This window comes from Cryptomeria japonica, chromosome 4 (assembly GCF_030272615.1).
Source record: "Cryptomeria japonica chromosome 4, Sugi_1.0, whole genome shotgun sequence".
NCBI classification, from domain to species: Eukaryota; Viridiplantae; Streptophyta; class Pinopsida; order Cupressales; family Cupressaceae; genus Cryptomeria; species Cryptomeria japonica.
Genome location: NC_081408.1, coordinates 584,880,982 through 584,908,934, shown reverse-complemented (window position 1 = coordinate 584,908,934; position 27,953 = coordinate 584,880,982).

The following is a 27,953-nucleotide window of genomic DNA, read 5'->3' as shown; positions in this document are numbered from 1 at the left end:
TCAAGCCATGGTGGTTCACATGACAGGGCCTCATAATCTCACCTTTTCGGAGCATGATAATATCTCGTTGAGCCATCCACATAATACTCCCCTTCACATTGAAGTCTTGGTCTACAAACATCGAGTTAAAAGAGTATTAATAAATGGAGGAGCTGGGCTCAATATCTATACCTCAAAACTTATCCATGCATTAGGCTTCTCTGAGCAGTCTATTGATCCACACAAAAAGATCACCATCAAAGCATATGATGATGAAGAAAGATCATCCAAGGGAACATTAATATTACCTATTCAGGTAGGACCGATACAAAGGTACACTATGTGCCAAGTCTTAGACATAGACCTCACATATAATATTTTATTGGGTCGTCCTTGGATACATGAAATGCAAGCGGTACCCTCAACTTACCACCAGTGTGTTAAATTCCCATATAATGGGCAGGAGATTTCTATATTAATAGATAATAACCCCTTTCAACATTGCAATGCTATGGGGGCAACCCAAGACAGCTTGGTTCCACATAATAGGGAAAAACAAACTTCCTCAGTGCTAGATCATCATCAAGAAAAGCTCAAATCTTTATCCATGGATTTCAAATAAAAGATGAAAATCAAAGAGCAAGGCATGGGAGAATACTCATTTGAACCCATATGTCTAACCAACTTACCAGCATCGCCAAAATCTCATGGGCAACCTTCTACATCAACACATCAAGCAACACAACCCATCACCAAGTTTGATGGAAAATTTATCCAATTGGGCACACTAGCACATGAATCAGAAGAAAAGGACATCCTTAGTTGGCTATACAAGGATAAAGAAGAAGTTAGAGCTGCTACTATGGAAGTAGCTATACCAACACAATAGTTTGGAAAGGGATACTTGATCATGCAATGAATGGGGTACAATGGCAAAGGACCTATCAGAAAGCATCAAGAAGGCATCATAGAGCCATTGGATCCTCCTTCACAGTTTTCTAGAGACAAAACATGATTGGGATATGGACACACTCTACCCCCAAAGAAGAAACTAAATAAATATCAAAAACCTCAGTGGAAAGCAAAGAATAAATACAAGGAGGACTCATGGTAGGAGGCACTACATGAATCAATAGAAACAATAAGGAAAGAACAAGAACACCAGGAAAAAGAGAAACAACAAGAGGAGTTGGCCATTCAAAGAGAAGAAACATCTTATGCAGAAGTACATCACGTTCAGGAACCTATTCCAAACAAGGAAGAATCACCCCCTGAGGAAATCACTACTCCCCAAGGAGAGATAGTATATGAACAGATGCAAAGAGTACAAGCGGGATCTGATATGAAATTAGAGAAAACTATCAGATTGGTATCAATCATTAGGGACCTCTTTTCACCTTACAACATACCTGTCAACAACACTGAAAGACTCTGGGACAACACTTCTGAGACTGATTCTAATGAATATGAATGGGGCAATTGTTCAAATTTTACTGAAGATATTCCTAAGAGTACTATTTATACATCCCTTTCTCAAGAAGAACAAGGCATAGAGTCTAGACTATTTGAATTTGGTCCACAACATATCTATGAAGCCAAAGAAAATGAGCAACAACATTACGAGCAAGTCTACATTGAAGATGATACCATCAAAGACCTCGATAATATCATTAACTTATTCAATATCCCGACCAACCTTAACAATACCTCTATCATGACACTTACCGCAGTCGAACTCAACCCACCCAATGACTCTTTACCGCTCGTTTTTCCTGATGTCATAGACTGGGATGAACCTGAAAAACCATGACATACCTATTTTCCCAGATGATGAATCCATTATCCATTACCTATGTACTGTCAACCCAAAAAAAAACTCTACCAACAAACAAAGTCATGACATCTACAATCAGGAGAGTGCCAAGTCTCTCAGTTGCAAAAATTAAAGAAATAAAGGATCTACTGCTGAAAACTAGTCAATGGCAGCACTAGATCACAAAAAAGTAAAAATAAAGGATGCATTTAAGGGTGAAAACCTTTTTAAGGCACCTAAGGATGGGAGACTTGACACTCTTCCTAAACACTATCAGGAGCGATCACCCATATTAATTGAGCCCACTCAATCAATCAACATTGGTACAAAAGAAGCATCCAAAAACATACACCTAGCAGAATCTCTGACAGATGAAGAAAAACCAGAGTTTATCAAATTCTTCAAAGAAAAGAAAATCAACTTTTCTTGGTCCTATGAAGATATGCCTGGGATTGATCCACACTTAATCATGCATCACTTATCTATTGCTCCAAGAGCTAAGCCAGTCAAGCAAAAATTAAGAAAGATGAATCCGCATGTAGCACTAATGGTCAAAGCTAAACTAAAGAAACTATTAGACGTCGGATTTATTCGACCTATAGACTATGCTGAATGGATTTAAAATATTGTGCCAGTTTCAAAACCAGATGGTAGCATCAAGAGATGCATAGATTTTAGGGATGTTAACAAAGCCTATCCAAAGGATGACTTTCCTTTGCCCAACATCAACATAATTGTAGACCTCACAACAAGCCATGCAATGCTATCATTAATGGATGGTTTTTCTGGCTATAATCAAATCAAGATAGCTCCAGAGGATCAAGATAAAACAATGTTCACATGTCCTTGGGGAACATATTGTTGGAATGTCATGCCTTTTGGCTTAAAGAATGCTGGGGCAACTTATCAAAGAGAAATGATGATGATATTTCATGATATGATGCATACCTTCATGGAGGACTATGTGGATGATTTACTAGCTAAGCCATTTACCCGGGGAGAACATTTGGGCATATTAAAGAAAATATTTGAAAGATTGGAGAAATTCCAACTCAGGCTCAACCCTAACAAGTGTGTCTTCGAGGTAACATCAGGCAAATTATTAGGCTACATCATGTCAACAAAATGCATTGAAGTAGATCCAACAAAGGTACATGCCATCATGGAGATGCCACCTCCCAAGAACATTAGCCAGCTCAGATCTCTACAAGGACAACTCTAGTCAATCAGGTGATTCATCACCTAATTAGTAGATAAAAGTCTACCATTCAATCATTTGCTACATAAGAATGTACCATTCAGATGGGAAGCCAAATGTGCAGAATCGTTCTATCAAATCAAGCAATATCTCATGAACCCACCAGTTTTGGTACCACCAATAGCAGGAAATCTGCTTATTCTCTACATATCAACCACAAACATATCATTGGGGGCACTATTAGCACAAGAAGATCAAGAAGGTAAGGAACGATCTATCTATTACATCAACAGAACTTTAAATGGATATGAGCTGAATTAAACATTCATTGAGAAGGCTTGTTTAGCGGTGGTATTCACCTCTCAAAAGTTTTGACATTACATGCTAGCTCACATAATCAAGCTAGTAGCAAAAATTGATCCTCTCAAGTATTTACTGACCAAAGCGGCTCTCACAGGAAGACTAGCTAAATGGGTCATGATTCTCAACGAATTTGATATCCACTACATAGAGCGTCAGGCTATCAAAGGACAAGTAATTGCAGATCAATTAGCTGAAGCACCACTACCATATAAGCAACCAATGGAGGTCAAATTTCCTGATAGGGATGTCCTTACTATTACCACCAAGCAATGGACCCTGTACTTTGATGGTTCCTACACTCAACATGGCTCAGATGCCGACATCTTGTTCATCACTCCTAAAGGACACACCATACCAAGATCATATAGACTCATGTTTCCATGTACAAATAACATTGTTGAGTATGAGGCATTGGTCACAGGAATCAAAATATCCATGGAACTAAAAGTCTATGGAGATTCCCAACTAGTCATAAATCAGATCAACAATGACTATCAAACAAAAGATGACAAGTTTCTACCATACAAATGAATGGTGGATGACTTCAAACAATTTGTACACATCACCTTCGATTAAATACCAAGGTTGGACAATAGAGCAACCGATGCAATGGCTACTATAGCTTCACTACTACAAATTCCAGAGCAACAGAGTCATTATGAGTTTCTAGTAGACCAATTGTTTTCCCCAGCCTATGACAATTCCGCATCCCATGTTATCTATGCCTTAACTGGTTCAGACTCTCCTTTATACGAAACAATATATGAGTATCTTAAAACCAATACCCTACCCATTGACCTATCTCAGAACCAAAAACACAACTTTATTTGGCAAGCTGCCTGTTATACCCTAACTGCTGATACTCTTTACCGTCAAGGTCTAGATGGTACTCTTCTTCATTGCCTTGATCGTAATGAATCTGACTCTACTTTACACAAGCTTCACGAAGGTATTTGTGGCATACATTCAAGTGGTCTTACTCTTTCTAAAAAACTTCTGAGAATGGGATATTACTGGCCGGTGATGGAAAAAGACTCTTATCAATTTGCAAAGAAATGTCCTAAGTGCCAAATCCATGGCAATCTTATACATGCACCGGCATAGGAATTACAACCATTTACAACATCTTGGCCTTTTATCAGTGGGGACTTGACTTAGTAGGCAAAATACACCCTTCATCTTCAAATGGACACAAGTTCATTATCACTGCAATAAAGTATTTTACAAAATGGGTTGAAGCAGTCCCAATGACCATAGTAATTGGAAAACAAATTCCCTCTTTTATTCTCAATTATCTGATCTGCAGATACAATATTCCCAATTCTATCATCACAAATAATGGACGTCCCTTCAAAAACTAGGATATGCAAGAACTATGTGAACGATTCAAAATCCAACATCGTTTCTCTACACCTTACTACCCACAGGGGAATGGTCAAGATGAGGCATCAAATAAAACAATATTGAAAATCCTAAAGAAAACAGTAAATGATGTAGGAAAGGATTGGCATGTGGAACTCAATCCAATAGTTTGGGCATATGGGACTAGCATCCAGACACCTACTAGAGCTATGCCATATTCATTGGTATATGGATCAGAAGCAATTTTACCTCTTGAGGTAGAAATTCCAGCATTTAGAGTATCTTTGAAAGGCCTCATTCTAGATAAGGAGTATCGAGTAAACAGATTACAAGAACTAGAACTTCTAGATGAAAAACAACAACATGCCTATAATCACCTCAAAGCATACCAGCAACGCATGTGCAGAAGCTACAACCACAGAGTCATCCCTTGACATTTTAAAGTTGGTGATCTCGTACTCAAAGAAAATCCCAGAAATCAACAGGATCGAGAAAAGAAGGGAAAGTTTGAACCTAACTGGTTGGGACCCTATGTCATCATCTTAGCCTATGGATTAGGTGCCTATCAACTAACAACTTCAGAAGAAGATGTGCTCGACGAACCAACCAACAACATCCATATGAAGAAATACTATACTTGAGTGGTCTAATGCACGAAAAAAGTGAAAAATACAAAAAAAATAAAAAAATAAGAAAAAAAATCAAAACAACAAAAAAAGTGCAATAAAAACAAATGGTGAAAACCTGGCAACAGGTGCTACTTGTGAGGGAACATCTCCTCTATCTATCTTTTCTCATATATCCAAAGTAAAAAATCATTGGCCTTCACCCAACACTTTATCAAAATAACATTATCCAGGACATACTTAGCGTAGTCAGTGTCCTTGCTCATCTGAATATCAATTCATCGTGTCCCACCATGGCTTGGTAATCACTGTACATATCCACATCGATTGGTATCTATAACTAGGGGCTGCATTCCTCTGACTTCAAGCATTTCAACAAACAAACAAACAAGAATCCAGCATGCCAAGAGAATCCTGTCAAGCAAAACTCTAGCAACCAAGAAAACAAAACACTGATCCAATTAACAACTTCCAAACACATGATGGATGATTTTCTGAAGTATAAATTGTTTACATCTTGCATGAAGTTTTAATTTTTTTGGCACTTGAACTTTTTTTGAATTATTGGATCCCCTAAATTTTCTCAATGATGCATCGAGCTAGAGAAAGTGGTTGGAGACTTCAATATTTTTTTAGTTTTCCGTCTATGAGGCGATCACTTGTATTGGGCAAATACTTGTCTCGAGAAGTGATTCAAAACATATCAATGAAGACATTGTTCCACTTTGCGCATACAAATGATTTAATCTTGTCTGTTTATACACAAGCAACACTCAGGTCATCTTGGTTCAATTATACCTCGACACTTGTGCCATCTTGCCATATCAAAATTCATGTAGATTTTTCTCAGGTCATTATGGTTCAATTATACCATTATGCTTGTATAAATTTTCAACATATCAACCGCTCAATAATGATCAACCCAAAGAAAGCAAAAACATGTGACTATATAGGAATGACAAACGACAGAATAAGGATGATCAATTAGTTGCATATCATTTTACAATTAGTTGCATATCATTTTATAAATTAATTTCATATCATATAAATTTACATTTAGTCATAGCATATCATTATCATACATCTCATTTTCAAGATACATCTCACAAATCACATCATTGCATCATGAATCATACAATCATATCAATCAATATCAAATCAAAAGTATTTATCTAAGAATTGCATAATCATCATAGAACCATCACATCAATGCATAAATCATCATCCATAAAAACACATCACACGTGGATCGAAAAAATTGATGTCATATATATATATATATCAAACACGGTCAAAATATATAAAAGATGTCATGTCTGTCCAAATACAACACAATGGAGACAAGTCTCTCAGGTATGACTATCTCCTGAAGCTGATGGTCTCGTAACAAATGTCCTAGCTCTTGGATCTCCAAGTGGATCACATCGAGAAGGCCCTGTAACATCTCTGCTCTCTATCCTTGGCTGACTCTGAGCTGACCGACTAGCATTAAAATGAGGATCCCTCTGCTCTCTGGGGACTAGGTCCTCATATAGCCGCCTATAGTACTCAACTGCCATGGTGGTGTATCGTATCTCCCTCAGTGTGTCCCGCATCGTGGAACCCACTGTTGCTCTTTGTAGTCTCTCTACAAGCTCCTCTGCTCGACCTCGATGCTCTCTCTCCGTGTCTCGCTCTGTGGTAATCTGCGTAATCTGACGCTGCTGAGCCAGTACCTGTGCCTGCAACTGCTGCACTGACAAGTGTAGGAATAGGAACCTAATTTGCACATCCTCTCGATGGGTGGGTACCTGCATCTAAATGGGTACCTGTGTCATGCTACCTCCTATCCCTATCCCTGTCCTAGTTGTCAGTGGAGGTAATACATCTGATCTTCTCCTTTGGGTCAGCCGCCTAAACTCATCCATCCCACCTAGAGCTGCTATAACCTCGCCCGCCCGACCAGCTCCACCAAATCCAACCACCAAATCTCCCCTCCCTCCCTCACCAACTGCTCTCCTGACTACTCCAATCCTCCCTCCCTCTCCACCTCCTCTCCTCCCTCTATCTCCTCCATCCTCTCCTCTATCTCCTCGTCTCCCTCTACCACCTCCCCTCCCATCTCCCCCGTCATCTCCTCCACCATCCCCATATCCCTCCTCCAGCTCCTCTCCCTCATCTCTCCATCTCCCTAGCCTCTTGGCCTGTTCATCCTCATCATCATCAAAAGCGGGAATCATCTTAGCTGGATCTAATATCCATGCTACAACATGGGCCATGAAGAGCGCTACAAACTCCTTCGTCATCCTCGCATCTACAACCCTGAACCCGTAGTCCCATATCTGTCTGGCCAAATGCATCTACTCCTCCATCGCCACTGCTCTATCAATAATCAAACCCCACTCTGGCACATCCTGCCTCCGACGAGCATATTAGCATGCTCCCTGTGGTATACCCTGCTGTCGACCATACTGCCATTGAACTTGATTGTGCAAGAACCTCTCAATGACAAAAGGCACCTGCCCTATCAAGTATCATGACATATATACATAGGGCATCTCTAGCCTGTCCTTAGCCCATACCTCACACTCCATATACGGTCTCTAGATAACCATATCAATGTCATCCAACACCCTCCTCCAATGCTCTAGCTTACCTAGCTTACACTAGACAACTATCCCTGTGTATCCATATACATAAGCTTGACCAACTAGCCTATCCCTGTCTGCAAGTGACCTCGCTGCAGGAATGTGCTCCCAAGCCCACACCTGTAATAATGTGACCCCAACTGATAAACTACTGTATCCTAAGTACACCACCTGATGCAAATCTCTGTACATATGGGCCAACATGCAAGACCCCCAAGCAAACCTGCGACTCTGTGTCACCATATCCTCAAGAAACAATCCCCATCCCACTGCTAGTCCCTTTGACCTATGGTCGGGACACACAAAGCCACCTACAAAACCTGCCAGTATCGATGGTAGTGGGGCATAATCAAAATCTATGAGCTCCTGCCATGAGATCTCATATCCACAAATATGCTCATCATGGAAAATCCGGTGAAGCGCCTCTATCCCATCCTCGGTCTGCTCATAAGGCAATAGTGCCCCTACCACAAGGATCCATAGAATCCGATAACAGTCCTCTGGAGTGATCGTGATCTCACCCGTAGCCAAGTGAAAGGTGTTGGTGTCATAGTGCCACCTCTTTGCTATTGCTGTCAGTAAACCCCGATTAATGATATACTGTGGCATGTCCAACAAAGAGGACAACCCACATCTCTCAATGATATCTCTATCCACTTGCGTCAATCATGGAATCAGAGACTAAGGCCTCAGAAATTTCTCTCATGATTGAAGAACACCAAGCCGCTCCTGTAACAAGCAAAATAGGTCCAAATATCAGTTCCCACATCTATCCGATATATCTACTCAAAATTCCATATCAACTTGAAACAACAAAAATTAAATCAAGTTTCATATCGAAAATCAAATCCATATCAAAATCACAATTCCATATCAACTTGAAACAAATCCATATCAAATCAAGTTTCATATCGACAATCAAATCCATATAAAAATCACAATTCCATATCAACTTGAAACAATGAAAATCAAATCAAGTTTCATATCGACGATCAAATCCATATCAAAATAACAATTCCATATCAACTTGAAATAACGAAAATTAAATCAAGTTCCATATCGAAAATCAAACCCATATCGAAATCAAAATTCAATATCAACTTGAAACAAATCCATATCAAATCAAGTTTCATATTGAATATCAAATCCATACGAGAAACAACTCTAAAATCCATATCACACAACTCATATCAGGAACCATATCGGAAATCAATAAATGAAACTTATATCGAAAATCAATAAACGAAACTCATATCGGACATCACATTAATATCAAACATCAAAGATCCAAATCAACAGAATATCAAGATCATCATTCAATCAATCAACTTGGAACTTCAACAGCAAAAGAAATTTCCAAAATCTATCAAACAAATCATGAATCAGCACAACAGGCACAAAATTGGCTAAAACACCCATCCAGGAACACTTGGCAGACACCTCCCACCCCAACCCATCTTCCTTCATATATTTTCCCCCGCAACATCACCTTTCATTTCTTTTCTAGCTACATTTTCTAGCCACGTGTTAAGAAATCTCCCCCACACGCTAAGGAGCCACCTATGCAGTAGCTAAACTTAGCTACGTGCTAAAACCTTTACCCTATGCACTAGGTCTACCCTATGCGCTACCTTGTTCCCCACATGCGCTACCCTGTTAGCCCTATGCGCTACCCTATTACTCACATGCGCTACCTTGTTAACCCTATGTGCTATCCTACCCTACGCGCTACCCTATACTTGCGACACACTATTCGATGATACCTAGATGCTACCCTAGTTCACTAACCCTATGCGCTAACTGTTTTATCGTATGCGCTACATAAATGACCCGATGCGCTAAACCGTGAGAATACGACACAAAAATTAAAAAAAATGTGATCAAAATCGACAAAACAAAAAGTAAAAGGGGCAAAATTTAGATGACTTATAGGTGGACCATACTTGGCAGGCCTTTGGTATCAATGAACGCGCTTGAATTGGTGCGAAGCATAGGGAACCGACATTTTGTCACTCCCCAAATGTCACACTCACCAACAATCAAAAGGCACAAATGATACAAATGAAATCACTTTTCACCTTTTTATAGGGTAAAAGTAAATTAGGGTTAGTAGGTGGGGCATGTATTTTGATCATTCTCTCGCTTTTAACCCTAGCAAACATCTTTTTTGACATCTTTTTTGGGAGATGAATCAATTGGCATGCATTAAACACAAATGAAATTTTAAAATGCAATCAAATCTACAACAATTATCAAATCAATCAAAATTTCAATTTTTTTGATTCATCTCCCGAGGGGGCATTATCAATACCATTTATCAAATCTGGGGCACGACATTGACATCTCGACACACGACATCACATTGATCAAATTTTGGCAACATCAATTTTCTTTGAATCAACATGTGCACACACGTCACTTCAAAGAGGGCCAAAATGTAGACGTATAAAAATGACCACTTTCCTAAATGAATATTTAATGTTCATTTTATTCTCATTCCTCTATTTAATTAAATCTAATTTAATCAAATCATCCGCATTCATCTATTTGATTAAATAAGTTATTCAATTTATTTAATTAAATTCACCTAGGCCTTTCATATCATTGAATTGAATAAATCACTTTATTTAATTAAATCCCCCTTCTACTCTTTTTAATTAAATTTACATCTAATTAAATTGTTCACTTAAAATAAATAAATCTAATTTATTTAAATCCCCCACTTGCATCTATTTTGTTGAAATAAAGCAATTTATTTCAATCAAAATTACTCTCCATCCACTTGCATTGTCCTACATCTCCCACTTGCCTCTCTAAACCCCTTCTAAATTCTTCTAACCCCTTCTAAATTCTTCTAATCCCTTCTAAATTAGCCTAACCCATCTACTAAATATTGTCACATCCCTAAACAAAGGGAAGTCACTTCTCAAACCCTTAAAGTCTTCAATAACCATTAAAGGCTTTATGTCCTCAACAACTTAACCGTTTAAGGCTCTTACATAACCATTAATGGTTAAATCAACCTTCTTACATGGTTGGAGACTTTTTACCTAACCCAATTCTCATCTAAACCTAGGGTCTCATCAAGCATTCATTGCTTTGACCATGATTATTCCTTTAACCCTTGCACAAGAGTTTATCCTTTGGGTAAAAGCTTTATCCAATGGATAATCTTAACCCAACCTTAACCCTTACCTTCTAAGGTAACCATGAGGTCTTCTCAAGCATTTAATTCTTCTTGCATCTCCTCTCAAGCAATCTTATGTTAACAATTGTCACCATTTCATTGGTGAGAATTGTAAACATGGATTGATAGCTTTCAATCTTGACCCTTGATATGATAATCCAATCTTGACCCTTCATTGCCCTATTTTTCCTATAAATAGAGCTCTCATTCCTCCATTTATCATCCAAGTCTTTAGCATCAAACTTATAGACATTTTACTAAGCATCTAATCTAAATCATTTTAATCAAGCATTTAGCCTCTCTTTGATAATCTTCATAGCATCTTAAATAGGTATTTCACTTAATAATCATCTCAAACTAGTATAGCATGCTAGGATAGTTTTGTTACTAATCCTTTCATCTTATCATCATATACATGCTAGTTTAGTTCATCTTTTATTAATATCATGCACATTAGGATTGCATTCATGTTAGATTGATCAAACATTCCTCATTCTCATGATTGTCATCCCTAAGTCACTTTGCTCACTGATTTGAGAGCAAAGGCATTAGCTTAAGGGGTCTTGTGAGATAGAGAACAATGGAACATCCCTTGGGAAGTTGAGCTATTCCATACAACTCCATAACTTGCACCAAGAGTCCCATTGGTGTGTGGACTAGTCTTGAATTTGTAATATTCGTTTCATGGAACCACTTTTCCTGCATACACTACTGATTCACTACAATTTACCTTGATATCCTTCAACATTTGCTTCATCCACAAGACTTGAGTGCAATTAGTTGCTGTTGCAACATACTCAGCTTATGTAGTAGATAAAGAAATGCATGACTATTTTTTGCTGATCCATGAAGCCAGTTTCTTTCCAAGAAAGAAAGGTCCACCAGAAGTGCTCTTCCTGTCATCAGTATCTCTTGTCCAATCTGAGTCAGTATATGCACATAAAGTGAAATCATCATTTTTAGAATACCATAAACCATATTCTGTTGTTCCTTGCAAATACCAAAATATCCTCATTACTACACATTCATGATTTTCTTTAGGATTACTTTGATATCTTGAAACAATACTTACTGCATTCATAATATTAGGTCTAGTCTAAGTTAGATATAACAGACCACCAATCATAGACTTATACCTTGTAGGATTTACCGGTGTAGAAGTATCCTTGATAGATAATTTCTCACTTGTCACATAGAAGTACTTACCGGTTTGGAATTATCCATACCAAACTTTTTCAACAACTCCCTCAGATACTTAGTTTGATAGATAAAAATCCCTTTTTTAGTTTGAGTAATCTGCAAACCTAAGAAAAATCTCATCTCACCAATCATGGACATTTAAAATTCATTCTTCATGTTGTTAGCAAATTCCATGCACAATTTATCTTCTCCTCCAAAAATGATATCATCAACAAATACTTTAATGATCAGAATATCATTATCAATGATCTTATAATATAAATTACTATCAACACTGCCTTTAGTAAAACCAAGCTTCAAAAGATACTTATCCAACCTTGCATACCAAGCTCTAGGAGCATGTTTCAATCCATATAATACTTTCTTCAATCTGCAAACCATATCTTTATTATCTGTCAATGAAAATCCATCAGGTTGCTAAATGTAAACTTCTTCCTCAAGCTCACCATTCAAAAATGTACATTTAACATCCATTTGGTAAACCTTACAATTCTTAAAAGTTGCATAGGCAAGAAATAGTCTAACAACTTCAATTCTAGCTATAGGGGCAAATGTCTCACCATAATCAATTCCTTCCATTTGAGAATATCCTTTACAAACCAATCTAGCCTTGTTTCTTACAACTTGAGCATCCTCATTCAATTTATTCCTAAAAACCCATTTAGTTCTAATAACATTCTTATTTTTAGATCGAGGAACTAAAGACCAAGTCTCATTTTTCTCTATATGATCTAATTCATCTTCCATAGCCTTTAACCAATGTTTACCCCTACAAGCTTCAATAATAGTTGCCAGTTCAACTTGATAAATAAGACATACCTCTTCATTTTCCAGTTTTCTTCTTGTCATAACCCCCTTGTTCCTATCTCTAATAATTTGATCTTCAGAATGATTTAATCTTACATACCTTGGTGTCTTCTAAACTTCAGGTTCACTTCTCTGATCATAAGTCATAGTTGAATTTTCTGATTGTGTCGGTGTAACTTTCTCAATTTCCTGTATCGGTTGAGGCATTCCCGGTTCAATTATGATCATTTCCACTACCAGTTCCCTGTCATATGATATAGAATGATTTCTGTATTGTTCATCCACTTTCACATTAGCACTTTCCACAATTTTCTGCAATCTTTTGTTATAACATCTATATGCTTTGTTTTGAATTGAATACCCAAGAAATATCCCTTCATCACATCTAGGATCAAACTTTCCAATTGAATCATCTCTTTTGGTATAGCATTTACTTCCAATTTTTTTGAAATACTTAACAGTAGGTGTATGTCCAAACCATAATTCATAAGGGGTCTTACTGGTTTCACCTTTGATGTGAACTTTGTTGAATGTGTAGATTGCTGTACTCACTGCTTCTCTCCAGTAGATATCCATCATCATAGATCTTGCTGCATCCAAAATGGTTCTGTTCTTTATTTCTACTACTCCATTCTGTTGAGGAGTCCTAGGTGCAGATAACTATCTCCTAATTCCATTTGTCTCACAATAACTGTTAAATTCATGAGAAGTTAACTCACCGCCATGATCTGATCTTAGATATTTGATTTTCAATCCAGTTTCTGTTTCAACTTTTGCTCTAAAGATCTTGAATTTCTCAAAAGCTTCAGACTTCTCCCTTAGAAAAGTCACCCACATCATTCTAGAATAGTCATCAATAATCAACATAAAATACCTATCACCTTGAAAGCTTCTAGTCCTTGTTGGACCACATAAGTCAGTGTGAATCAAATCAAGTACATCATTAGATTTATCATGTATGCTCTTAAAAAAACTTCTAACTTGCTTTCCCTATTGACATTTCTTACATACTGGATTATGAGGCTTCATAATCTTAGGTATATCTCTAATTGCCTTAGTTCAACTGATCTTAACAATACAATCAAAATTAACATGACACAACCTCTTATGCCATAACCAACTCTCATCAATATGAGCAATCAAACATGTCTTATTACCAGTGTTCAAGTGAAAGATATTACTTCCTGTTTGAATACCGATTGCAATCTCCAAACTAGTCTTGTTAATCATTTTGCATTTTCTATCTTTAAACTGAAGTTGGAAACCCTTATCAACCAATTAACCAACACTCAAAAGATTATGCTTTAAACCTTCTACATAATAGACAATATCAATATTATGCTTACCATCGAGAGAAATAATACCTCTACCTCTGATCATACATGCTTTTTCATCTCCAAATCTGACTTAACCACCATTGTATTCTTGCAGGGACAAAAAATTCCCTCTATCTCCAGTCATATGATGTGAGCATCCACTATCAATTACCCATTCGTCCTTATCTTCAACTTTTGCTGCTAGGGCCTTTTCTTCATTTTTGATAGTCGATTCCAGTTCATCTTCCTTCAAAGCATAGAACACCCATTCCTTTCCATTGCCGGAGCCACTAGCAAAGTCTTCTACCGGTTCATCTCTAGAGTCATCAGTAACTCCTTCCTCATCTGCTATGTAGTATTGTTTACTTTTCTTGAATCTATATCTATTCTGGTTAGGCTTAAAAGATTTCTTAACTCTTTCCTCAAACCTTGCATTCCTTTTAGGACATCTAGATGCAAAATGACCAATCTTGTTACATGCAAAACATTTAAAAGGTGTTTTTCCTTCATACTTACTTTGAGTTGGTCCTTTAGGTGCTTTTCTAGCAAATAAGGCTTCAAGTTGCTCAAGTTCTTCATCTTCTTTTCTCATGTCTTCCAATTCTTTTGCATATAGGGCTCTCCAATCACTTTTGTTGGTAGATGATGATGATGATGATGATGACGATGATACATGAAAAGAAGGTTCAAACTTTCCAGCTCCAAAAGATCCAAATTCTTCAAGCTCAAAAGCAAATAATTTCCCAATCAGAATGTCTCTGTTAACTGAAGAGTTTGCGATTATTCTTAACTCATTAATTGTAGTTGCCTTCATCTTGTAAGCTAGTGGAAGGGCTCTCAAGAATTTGGAAACTATTTCATCTTCACTTAGAAATCCTCCACAACATTGATTTCCCATAACAATCTCATATACTCTTTCCATAAGCACAACAAATCTCTCATTATCTTCCATATTTAAGTTTTCATATCTTACCCGGTAACCATCAAGTTTAGCAATTTTGATAGTAGGTTCACCTTCATTCAGAGTTTGAAATTTGTCCCACATAACCTTATCCGATGATTTATCAATTAACCCCATGATCTACTGATCAGTAAGTGCACACAAGAGGGCTTCTCTAGCTCTGTAATCATTTTCAATATTCTTATCCAAGTCTGTAGGAGTAGGATTTCCAGATGCCGGATCATAAGGTGTGTATCCTTTCTCAGTGATCTCCCAAATACCCTTTCCAAGACATCTAGGATGAGTCTCCATTCAAATTTTCCATATCCCATAATTTGTTCCATCAAGCTTAGGGATTTCTCTTCTGAAAATAGTTGCCAGTGGATTAGAAGTGTTAGCTGCCATAGGATCTACCTCAAGCGGTTAGGCTTCTGCAAAAAGAGGATAAAAGCTTTGATACCAATTGTTAGGATAACCAATGAACAATTGAGAGGGGGGGGGGGGTGGGTAAATTAGTTGTTAATAGATTATAACTTTTAATCCACAATACAACCTTAAAGCAGATCAAGTACCGGTAAAGCACATATAGATGCTAGTAGGAACATATTCCGGTAAGCAATACAACTTAACAATTAACCAGATAATCAATGCAAAGCAACCATACCATATAACACTATGATTTGTACGTGGAAAACCCAAAAAGGGAAAAACCACGGTGGGAAGCCTACCCACAGTCAGATGATACTTCTGCAGAAAGTATGTGTTACAATGAGGGGCCTACACATCAAGGAAGGCATAGTGCCTAGAGCGTACTGCTCATTACAAAAGAGTCTCATTGACTACAAAGAGGCTACAACCATCTCAAGGTAAATGGACAACAATCCAATAAAGTGAACTACCAGAAATAACATCTACCATGCTTGATTACAGTCCCAGTTAAGCTCAATATCGGAGGCCTTTGACCTCTTCCTTAATCCCAATTCAATCACCTATGATCGATCAAATCTCCTTCACATATGATATTTCATTCCAAGACCATGACACATAATCCCCACACCATGATCTACAAATGAGATCTTACATCATTTTATACAAACCTTAAGGCCTAAACCAATTAGGTCAACCACCTAAAAGATATTACATAAATCCATATTACAATGATATGCCATGTCGGCTTAAGATTAAAACAATAATAATAAATCCATAAATCATCTCGAAAATCCTGGTAACGTGTAGAGTACACGTTATCATGATATCGGTCCATAACCTAGATAAGTACCGTACCTATTCTGGGTCCACCACGCCAAATCAATGTCTTCAAGAAGTTGAAGCACGATCAAAGAACATCTTCAACATCTTGAAATCCATGTAGAAGCTGCACTAACACCAATTATGCATCCTGTCAAGATTCCTTAGTGAAAGCTCTGCCGGTAGAGCCTTAAACCAATGCTGGTAAGGGTTTACTAGAATTTATGACAGCATCTGATTACCTAGTCAATACCAACTGACCAAAACATGCTCATGGAGCATATAACACATGAAATTAAACATACTTCACTGATCCAAAAATGCTGGAAGTGTCCAACATATAATCTCTTTTGCCAGTAACACTAGATCTTCTACCGGTAACCAAAACCTATCTACCAGTAACCAACCATATCAACTAGTGTTGACATCAATGACAAAACATCAATGCAACACATAATCAATTCATCCAATAATGCCAACACTTATCACCATAATTCATTGTGTTTTTTGTGATGCATTCCTCCCAAGATTTCAATCGTATCTTTCAAGAATACCCATCCTAGAAAATCCTCCTTTGCAATTATCTTTTAACATCCACGCTTGCAAATTCTCTACTATAAAGTTCCTCTCTCCCTTTCTCATCTTGATCTCCGTCTAGCTTGCCTTTCATTCTTTTTGTGAAATCCGTGAATGAAGTGTCCCATCATTTCCATTCAGATCCATATTTATTCTCTAAATCTCATCACACTTCTCTTCTTTCACCCTATTTTTGGGGGATGCAATCATGTATCGGTTCCCTATTATTACCTAGAAAGCAACTTAAGTTTTCATTTACTCTCTCTTTATTACTTTCATATCACACTTGTCATGTGGAAATGAAGAGGTTCTTTATTCTTTTCTGACCAATTAAAAATCCTTTTAACAAGAGTTAAAAATAACATCCCTCTCTACCATTCCAAATGGTACCCATATCATCAGTTTAAAGAACATGTCTACATACGTAGAAAAATGACACACCTAGGTGCTTAGGCTATGATATGCATAAGAAGTCACATAAAGATAATGTTCAATTTTCTATAATTAATGGATAACTCATCTTGCCTTTCTAGCACAAGTTATTTCAACATAACTAAAGAAGTTGTAATTGTTATTTATGCTTCTTACAAAATAGAGTTATAGTAATAATCATTACAAGAAATCATAGGAAAAATTTCTAACCTTTCAACAATACAAAGGTTAATATAGTTCTTACATTCAAATAAACTCCTTAGGTTTCTATGCCATTAGAGAATCCTATACAACCATAACTAGTAGTTGCAGGGGGAGTGCCTGCAACAGGAGGCCGATAGGTCTGATTGTAAAGGTATTATAACATTACAAGGAGGGTTTTTTTAAATTTTTTTGAAGGAATTTGATTTATAGAAAAGTTCTTTTTAGATGCATCATAATGAGTGTAGACACCTAAAAATGGTCAAACGCTTGCGAGGTCATACTTTAACATTTGCGCATTGCCTCATTTTAGGTTTTTGCGTCGCATTAACATTTCTCCTATGATTCGCACTTGATCTTTATCATTTGTGAGCATCGAGTCATTCTTCTGCATTCTTCAATCATCTCGTCCTCAAATTTGGTCTTGTCAACAACACTATCTAGTCATAATTTTGATCGATTTTATCCTGTTGCATCAATGTGCATGCTAGTTTGTCATCATTTTGGACATCATCAATCCTAATTAGGGTTTTGTCCTCCTGTCAATCTTGCGATCGATTTGTCATCAATCGTTGCTCTCTTATCAATCTTATCATCAATCTTATCATTTTGGACATCGTCAATCCTAATTAGGGTTTTGTCCTCCTGTCAATCTTGCGATTGATTTGTCATCAATCGTTGCTCTCTTATCAGTCTTATCATCAATCTTATCATTTTGGACATCGTCAATCCTAATTAGGGTTTTGTCGTCTTTTCAATCTTATCATCTGGCGATTGGTTTATCAATCTTGTCGTTTTGCGATCGATTTGTCATCGATCGTTGTCATGTTCGATCTTGTCATTTGCGATCGATTTATCATCGATCATGGTCATTTTTAATCCTGTCGTTTTGCAATATATTTGTCATCGATTCTTTTCCTTTTATCAATCTTGTCATTTTGCGACCGATTTGTCATCGATTGTTGTCTGTCTCAATTATGTCAATTTGGATCAATTTGTCATTGTTCCTCGTCAATTGGCGCATTTCTCAATCAAATTGTTTATTGCATTGGTCATTTATCAATTCAAAATCATGATCGACATTAATTATCTTCAATCAGGACCTAATTGTCATCCTCGCATTGCTAATTCACCTTCTAGGGTTTCATGATTTAATCATTTAACCTTGTGCGTCATTTCTTTCTTTAGGATTAATAAATTACTTATTTATCCTAAGTTTTCTCATTACAATTAAATATTCATTTAATTGGCTAATTATTCCTCTTTGTGAGTGAATTAATTAATAAATGAAAAATTATTGATTAATTCACTAATTTCTTAATTCTTAAATTCAATTTCCTCCTATTTCTCTCCTAAATTTATGGAAATGACATAGAAATTTGTCATAAATTGTCATAAATTCTTGACATAGAAATTTGTCATAGAATTTGTCATAAATTGTCATAAATTCTTGACATAGAAATTTGTCATGAATTGTCATAAGCCTTGCATAGCAATTTGTCATAGATATGTCATAATTTTGCTATTCTTGATTTGAATTTCCATTCGAATCACTATCATGCTAATTTGTTCATTTCTCCAATTTTTCTATAAATTGGATGATCTTCATCAATCAAGGCTAATTCTTAATCCCTAATCAGACTATCGAATTTATGCTTCTAGTACTCTTGAGCTTTTCGTCAATGTCAATCTTGCTTTCAATTGTATGTGCACTTGTAGGTAAGATCCACAATCCAACTATTTGAAGAGGAAAGAAGAACAATGGAGCCGCATGGAAGGAGCATTCAAATTGTCATCCAGTTTGCATAATCTTTGCTTTTGAATGTTTCATTTATGTCTCTATTGAATGTGTTTTAGGATAGGTTCATTTGCAATGAGTGCTCTTATGATTGAGTTATCATGTCTAGTGTTTTGATCTACTTGCTTTTGATGATTTCCTATTTTTTATGCTACATTAATTGGTGAACCTGACATGAATACTAACCTTCTAACCCCTTTACTATGTTTTGGAGTGCTTTCAAGTTGATTTTGCAGGTCAAAAACCCAAAAACAGGGCTGTGCAGGGTATTCTGGACACTTCTGCGCCTGTGTCCTGCATCTTGCGCCTGTGTCCTGCATCTTGCACTTGTGTAGGTGACATTCTGTGCTTGTGTCAGACATCTTGTGCCTGTGTCATGAGTTCTGCGCTTGTGTAAAGTCCATAACAGAGGTGAAAAATGCAGTGTTTACTTGAAAATTTTGGTGTTTTTGCATCCTGTTTTCTGTGCTTTGGATTTTGGTACTAATTATTTGTGCAGAATCTTGGCATACGCATGGCAAAGACTACAAATCAAACTACTAACATGTGTTATGTAGGATCGATGGTCAAAGACAACAAATCAAACCCCTAACTTGGGTTTTGCAGGTTGCCTTGGAGAAACAACCAAACTGTGTGTTTGAGATTTTTAATTAAGCACTTAGTGATTTATAAATAGGTGGGAATGAACATTTGTTTGCTTTGATTGTTAAGTGTGACATTGGAGTAGGAGAGTATGCTCTCATCCTTCATAGGGTGATCAGAAATCCAGATCTTCGATACCATGCTTGTGTTGTTGATTGTGTGTCACATTTAGAGGGCCTGCCTTCCCGACCACTTTGCTTTTACAAGCAAGTGATAATCATGAGAAGGGAATGACCCAAAGTGAGTATGGCTAGAATTCCTTGGCATTCTAACTCACTATAAAAAAATACCTGATGAGCGAAAGCTTTGAAGGAAGTGTTACGTGGGAATTGCAGTTACTTGGGAAGTGATGACCCTTGAACTCTTTCCCATATCAACATCTAAGTAGGGCCTCTTGGTCTAAATCGTGCTTGCGCGACTACATTTGTTTGGTATCTTGATGGGCTTAATGTCTCAATCATGCTTGCATGACATCAAGGAGTAATGCTTAACAGAAATCCTTACTACATACCTTGTTTTTAGAGGCCAAAAACCCTTCTAGTTGCTTGAGAAGGACAAATTCAGATACTTGGAAGAGATACTAAGTTCGCCATGGGGAGATTTCCATGGGGACTGATGCTTGGCTTCCCTGAGAAGTGAGTGCCGTGGAAGGGAGCCCGTGGGGTCAAGCATCTATGTATTCTCCTTGAATCTCATAATGAGTCTACCTCTCAAGTACCTAATGTCTTTTCCTACCATAAGAAATGTGGAAATGAGCATGATTGTCTTGAGTCTAAGTTGCAATATCTTGTATTCTTTGATTGTCAAAAGTTAAATTGCATCCCATTTCAAAAGCAAAACAAATTGATCTAACATAAGATTAAATACAAGAGACATTCATCCGACAAAAGTTCAACAAGGTTCAAAGCACATCTTCCAATATGATGATCAAACAATGTTCCAAATCTTGTCTTAACATTCATGTCACTTACATTTAGGTTCATCCTAGTTTGCATTTTGCAAAGTCATTGTCAAGTACCAAGGTTAGGTTTCACCTAAGTCATAATCCTTTTGCATATCAATAAGAGTCATCCACTTGCATATGTCCTCTTGCATTAAAGTCATACCATTGTCATACATTCATATTTGCATACCCTAAGTCTCTTCATTAAGTTTAGGTCATTATCATATCATATTAGGGTCATTTGCATAGTAATTGTCCCTTTGCATATAGTGCCAAAACTAGGTTCTGTCATACTTGAGTAATGCAAATCTTTGATACAACCCTAAGTCATTGTTAAGAAGTCTAGACCTTGTCAAACTTTTGTCTTTTTGTCATCAATATCATTTGGTCAAACCTAGCTTAGTATCCAAGCATATAGGGGAGACATTGTCATCTTATCCTTTGTCAATTAAGTCCTTTTGTCGTTTGAGGTCTAGACATCATTTCATTTTCCTAAGGGTCTCTTTTAGATTTGCATTCAAAAGTTTGTCAAAATCTTCAAAAACAACCAAAAACATAGATTGCATTTTCATCTATTTAGTTTGCATTTAGTTGCATATCATATATTGTCTTTGAAAAATTCCAAAAAACATTGCATTCGCGTAAGTGACATGCCTGTTGAGACAAGATCAAGATCTAAGAAGATGAGTGAACCAATGTATCAACCCATGGACAACATAGAAAATTCGTAGTTTCAAACTAGTCAAACAGTGCAAGTTGAAGGTTCATCAAACACATCTCTACCACCATATGGAACGGTTCAACTTGGACCACCACCATTATATGAACCAGTGTTTGTACCTATGAAACCAGGACAAGGGAGTGTCCCACCAACTCCAAGAGGAAATGCACCTTTCAATTGGAATCAGTCCAGCTTGCAACAGGAAATACAAACATTGTATGAAGAACCAACTCTCTCACAAGGATTTGGTTTAGGTCAAGGCATTCACCAAGAAACAAATCCAAATATCCAACTAGACTCTTCATCCGATTCTGATGATTCAGATGATATTGACATGTTCCTTCAGAATCCAAAGATAACAAAAAAGATGGATAAGTTCTTGAGTAAAGTCTTTAAGATGTTTCCACAAAAATATCTTAACATGATGAGTAATGTGACCTCTTCAAATGAACAAGTCAATGTGCAGAAACAACAAGGTGGTGAGTTGTTAAGTTTCTCTCCACATCCAACTGAAGAAAATGTGCAACCTGAAACTCAGCCTACCTTAATGAGTAAATGTGCTTCCAAGGCATTGACAGTGACTATTCCTCAGAAGTCACCATTTGAGACAATAAATAATCCACTATTCAATGTAACACCTGCAACACAAGATCAAACAATGACTACACAAATATTGACAAATATCTCTCAACAAGAAATAGCTCCTAATATGCATAAAATTGGATCAACATCTAAGATACAAGAAAGCTTTACAACTGGAATGCCTAATGTCAATAATGTCTAAAGCAATTCCACGATGCAAAAAAGTTCTTATGTCCCTTTAAATTCAATATATTTGCCAAATACTATTGCGACAGATCCTTCGATAATGGTGACATAAAGAGCTACGGATAGTGGTGTGTACCAAAAACAATTGTTGCAACGATTGAATAATATACAAAAGGTACAATCAAATGTGCAAACAAATGACGTGCAACAACAACAATATCGCATTCGACAAGAAATTGCAGCTCCTTCGGCACCATTACAAGTTAACACAAACTTGCAACCATCACAATGGATTGGACAAGCAACACAACAAGTTAATGCAAGTGCCATGCCCCATCCTAAGGAGAAGCAATGAAAACCATCTAAACAAAGTTTTTTACAATTGATGGGATATACACCACGACAACAATTGGCACAAAGTCAACAAATTCCTATTTGTCAGCCTCAACACCAACATGTGCCTCAATATGTGCCAAGGCAAGCAAGCTATTCTACTTCACAACCGCAAGTGGTGCCTATGCAATATCAACAACCTACTCAATTGCAATATCAACCTAGGCTCCAAGAAGCACAACAACAAGGTCAGTATCAAGGCATAGCACAACCGCAACAACAAGAGATGTACCAAGAACTTTATGTGCCGGAAACGTCAAAAATGCCTATTGTAGAGTATCAACAACCGATCGGAAATGCCATATATCAACAAAGAATACCAACTAGGATTAATGATGGACCTCTAAAATCTGATACAATTGCGCAACAACTTGAGAAGTGGCAACGAAAAGTTGATGCATTAGAAACTAAAGGAACAAAGAAGTTGTATACAGATCAAGATTTATGTCCTAATCCATTTGACAAGAGTGTATACATGCCTCCATTCCCTATGCATTTTGAGGCACCTAACTTTGAGAAATATAAAGGGAATGGCAATCCAAAAGATCATATTCGAGCATTTTTTGCGGCATGTACGGAAGTGAGCTATGAAGAGACATATTTAATGCGATTATTTGCACGAAGTCTCACGGGACAAGCCATGGATTGGTATTCACATCTCCCAGGAAATATAAAGACTTGGTCGGAATTGGCTCAAAAGTTTTTATCTCATTTCGCATTTAATATCGATAGTGATGTGACTATGTCAGATTTATGCAATACCAAGCAAAAGAAAGGTGAACCATTAGTGACTTTCTTGCAATGCTGGCGCAACTTGTATAGTCATTCTTCTCTCGATAAACCTGAAGAACAACAAGTGAATCTGTTTATCCAGAATTTGGTCCCAGAAATGATGTATGAGCTAAAATTAAAAAGTCCTAGTACTATAGAGAAACTCATTAAGAAAGGAATGAGCATTGAAATGGCTCTTGTAGCTAAAGGAATTATCAAGCTCAATAAAGATAATGACAATACAAATTATTCAGGGGACAGAAATAGATTTTGGTATAAGAACAAGAATATCACTAATGATGGTGTTGTTGATGCGAGGACGGTGAATGCAAATCAACCCCCATTCACAATCAAGAAATTGAGTGTTCTTAACATGTCCACTATGGAACAAAATCAAGCACCAAGGAGCAATGTCGCTCAATAGCTGCAATATCAACAGCATGCTCAACAGCCGCAATATCAACAACATGCTCAACAACAGCATGCTCAATAATATAATCAACAACAAGGCCAAAAACAAAATCAATAATGCAAACCCTTCCGATCGCGGGATGGGCCTCCTCGACAATTTACGCCATTGGGAGAGCCTATCGAATCAGTAATGAAGCAATTAATACAAGCGAAATTTATCAAGCTACCAGATATTAAGGTAGAACCAGCGGTAAAGCCGCATTGGTGGAATGATAATGCATACTGTGAGTATCATCGGTGCAAAGGACATAAAACTGCTTCATGTTTTCAATTAAAACACATGATTCAAGATTTATTAGAGCAAGGAGTAATTGAGGTAGATCCACCCCATTCGACCTCCAACGCTGATCATACCATTTTCAAAACTCCTTTGTTGGATCATGACAAGGGTAAAGCGTCTTCTTCCAACTCAGCTCAAACGGCCCATTATGCAAATACCGGTTATCACAATGTTATTAATTGTTTTCATGCGTCAAATGAGTATGTTTCCACCTTGAGAATAAAAGGACAAGATCCTTCTTGCGCAGTCACCACTCGTCGATCCAAAATAATCTTGAAAGGAGCTCCTGCGGCTCCTCCCAAACCAATTCCTGCCAGTCAGTATAATCTTTTGGATCATCTGGGAAAAACACCTGCACAAATATCCATTCTAGAGTTGTTGAAAATGTCTCCCATGCATCATGCAGTCCTAGATAAAGCTTTGACTGAGTCCACTGTCCCGACAGATATTGATGTTGACCAATTTCAAGCGTGGATTGGACATTTAGCTGTTTCTCAAAGTGTCACATTTTCTGATAGTGATATCTCACCTGATAAGCTTCCCCATAATGACCCTTTGCACCTAGAAGTCTTTGTCCATAATTGCAAAATCCGGTGAGTCTTGATCGATGGCAGAGTGGGTCTTAATATCTGCACCTTGAGAGTGGTCATTGGCCTCAGATATACAAAAAATGACATTGATGCTTCCAAAAGGATAACAATTAAAGCCTATGACGATGTTGAATGCCCATCCAAAGGGATAATTACATTGCCTATCAGAGTTGGTCCAGCGACGGAAAACACTTTTCTGCAAGTCCTAGACCTTGATCTCCCTTATAACATGATTCTTGGCCGTCCATGGATCCATGCCATGAAAGCAGTTCCGTCCACTTATCATCAATGTCTAAAATATCCTTACAATGGAACTGAGATAACAATTCCAGGAGATCCTAATCCATTTCAGTTTTGTGCTACCCTAAAGGATACTCCTCAGCAGTAAGTCCCAGTCAATAGAGAAGCCAAATCAGATGGTTATGTGGATCCCAATGCATTGTTAGATGCTGTCAAAGGAAAACTAAAGATACAGGACCAAGGGTGTGGAGAATATTCAATGGACCAAACCTTCCTCATTGGGAATTTACCGATGTCTCCAAAATCATATGGAAAACTGCATTTATTGCAAAAGGAACCCAAGGTTATTATTCAATATCAGCCTCCCACTACATTTGCAAGATGGGGAGAACTTGACAAAGAAACTGTAGATGATGATGTCATAGATTGGCTCTATAAAGATCCAACTGAAACCCCACCTGTCAAGTTGCCAGTGGAATTGTATGGCATAGGATTTACTATGCTGCAGAAGAAAGGATATGATGGCTGCAGTGGCTTAGGCCTGAACAATAATGGAAGGCTAGAACCTGTCATACCCACGAGGCGACCCCCAACTTTAGGGTTAGGTTTTGTACCATTACGAATTGGATCCACATCTACCAAAAGGTCCATGTGTCGAAAAGGGTGTGATTCTGACGATGAAATAACACCTGAGGATACCCGACCCGAGACTGATTCTAATGAATGGGAGTGGAGTTCCTTTTCTTCTAGCTCCTATTCCCTTGATAATATCTTCATTGAACCTGATAATTTGCCCATGGAAGACAAACATGAAATAACTCCTCTTCCTAAAACATGTCCTCATGCTTGGATAGAATCATTTTGGGATCCAAGCTCCGAATCCGATACAAGCAGTTCGGATAGTGACACCACAGATGTTCACATTTTTACCATATCAGCCCTCTCTATCCTTACAACCAATGATGACATGCCCCTCATATATCCCCAACTTATCCAATATGACCAACAAGAACCGCTCACATTGGACTGTTTTCAAAATGATGAGGCAATTGCAGAATTCCTGGGACTACGAGAAGGCATACCACAGGGCGATCATAAGGCAGGATTTGCTATTGACCTAGATTCAATGGCATATTTTGGGGAGTCAACTCCCTCTTCCAGTCATGAAAAAGAAAAAGAAAAAGAAAAAAAATCAAAAGAATAGATCTTTGAGTGAAAACCGCAAGGCACTGTCTGATCATACAAAAGTAAAAATAAAAGACATACCTACGGGTGAAAACCTTTCTGAGGCACCCAAAGGTGGAAGAGTGGACGTACCCCTATCAATTCAAGACAAATCAACATTGCTTGTTGAGATGACCGAGGAGATCAATTTGGGTACACCTGACAACCCTAAGGTCATTCACTTTGCTGCCTCTCTGTCAAAACAAGAGAAGATAGATTTTATCAATTTCTTTCTGGAGAAAAAGATCAGCTTTGCGTGGTCTTATGCAGATATGCCTGGCCTCGATCCAGAGTTAGTCCTTCATCATTTGCCATTGAAAGCAGGTGTTAAGCCTGTCAAACAAAAACTTAGAAAGATGCATCCTCAGGTGGCTCTTTTGGTTAAAGTGGAGCTAAAAAAAATTGCTAGATGTGGGCTTCATCAGACCCATTGATTATGTAGATTGGATTTCAAATTTAGTACCAGTTAGCAAAGTAACTGGGGGCATCAGAATCTGCACAGATTTTAGGGACCTCAATAAAGCATGCCCTAAGGATGATTTTCCATTGCCAAACATAGACATCATAGTGGACATGATGACTGGTTATGAGATGCTTTCACTAATGGATGGTTTCTCCGGATACAACCAAATCCGCATTGCACTTGAAGATCAGCATAAGACAACATTCACTTGTTCTTGGGGCACCTATTGCTGGAATGTGATGCCCTTTGGTCTCAAAAATGCTGGTGCAACATATCAAAGAGCAATGACGACAATTTTTCATGATTTCATGCATACTTTGATGGAGGATTATGTTGATGACTTGTTATGCAAATCTGTTACCAGAGATAGTCATCTAGCCATCTTGGGCCCAATCTTTGACAGAATGGAGACCTACAAACTCAGGCTAAATCCAAAAAAGTGTGTCTTTGGTGTTACAGCTGGCAAATTACTCGGATACATTGTTTCTCATCGAGGCATTGAGGTCAACCCCGCCAAGGTCAAAGCAATAATGGATATGCCTCCACCTTCAAACCTCTGGCAATTAAGAAGTTTGCAAGGAAAGATCCAATCAATTCGTCACTTCATAGCTCAGTTGGCCGACAAATGTCATCCATTCCAACATCTACTGCACAAAGGTGTCGCTTTTAAATGGACTAAGCAATGTCAATCAGCCTTTCAAGCTCTCAAAGACTATTTGCTGTCACCACCTATTCTAATGCCTCCTATAGAAGGAAAACCCTTTTTATTATATA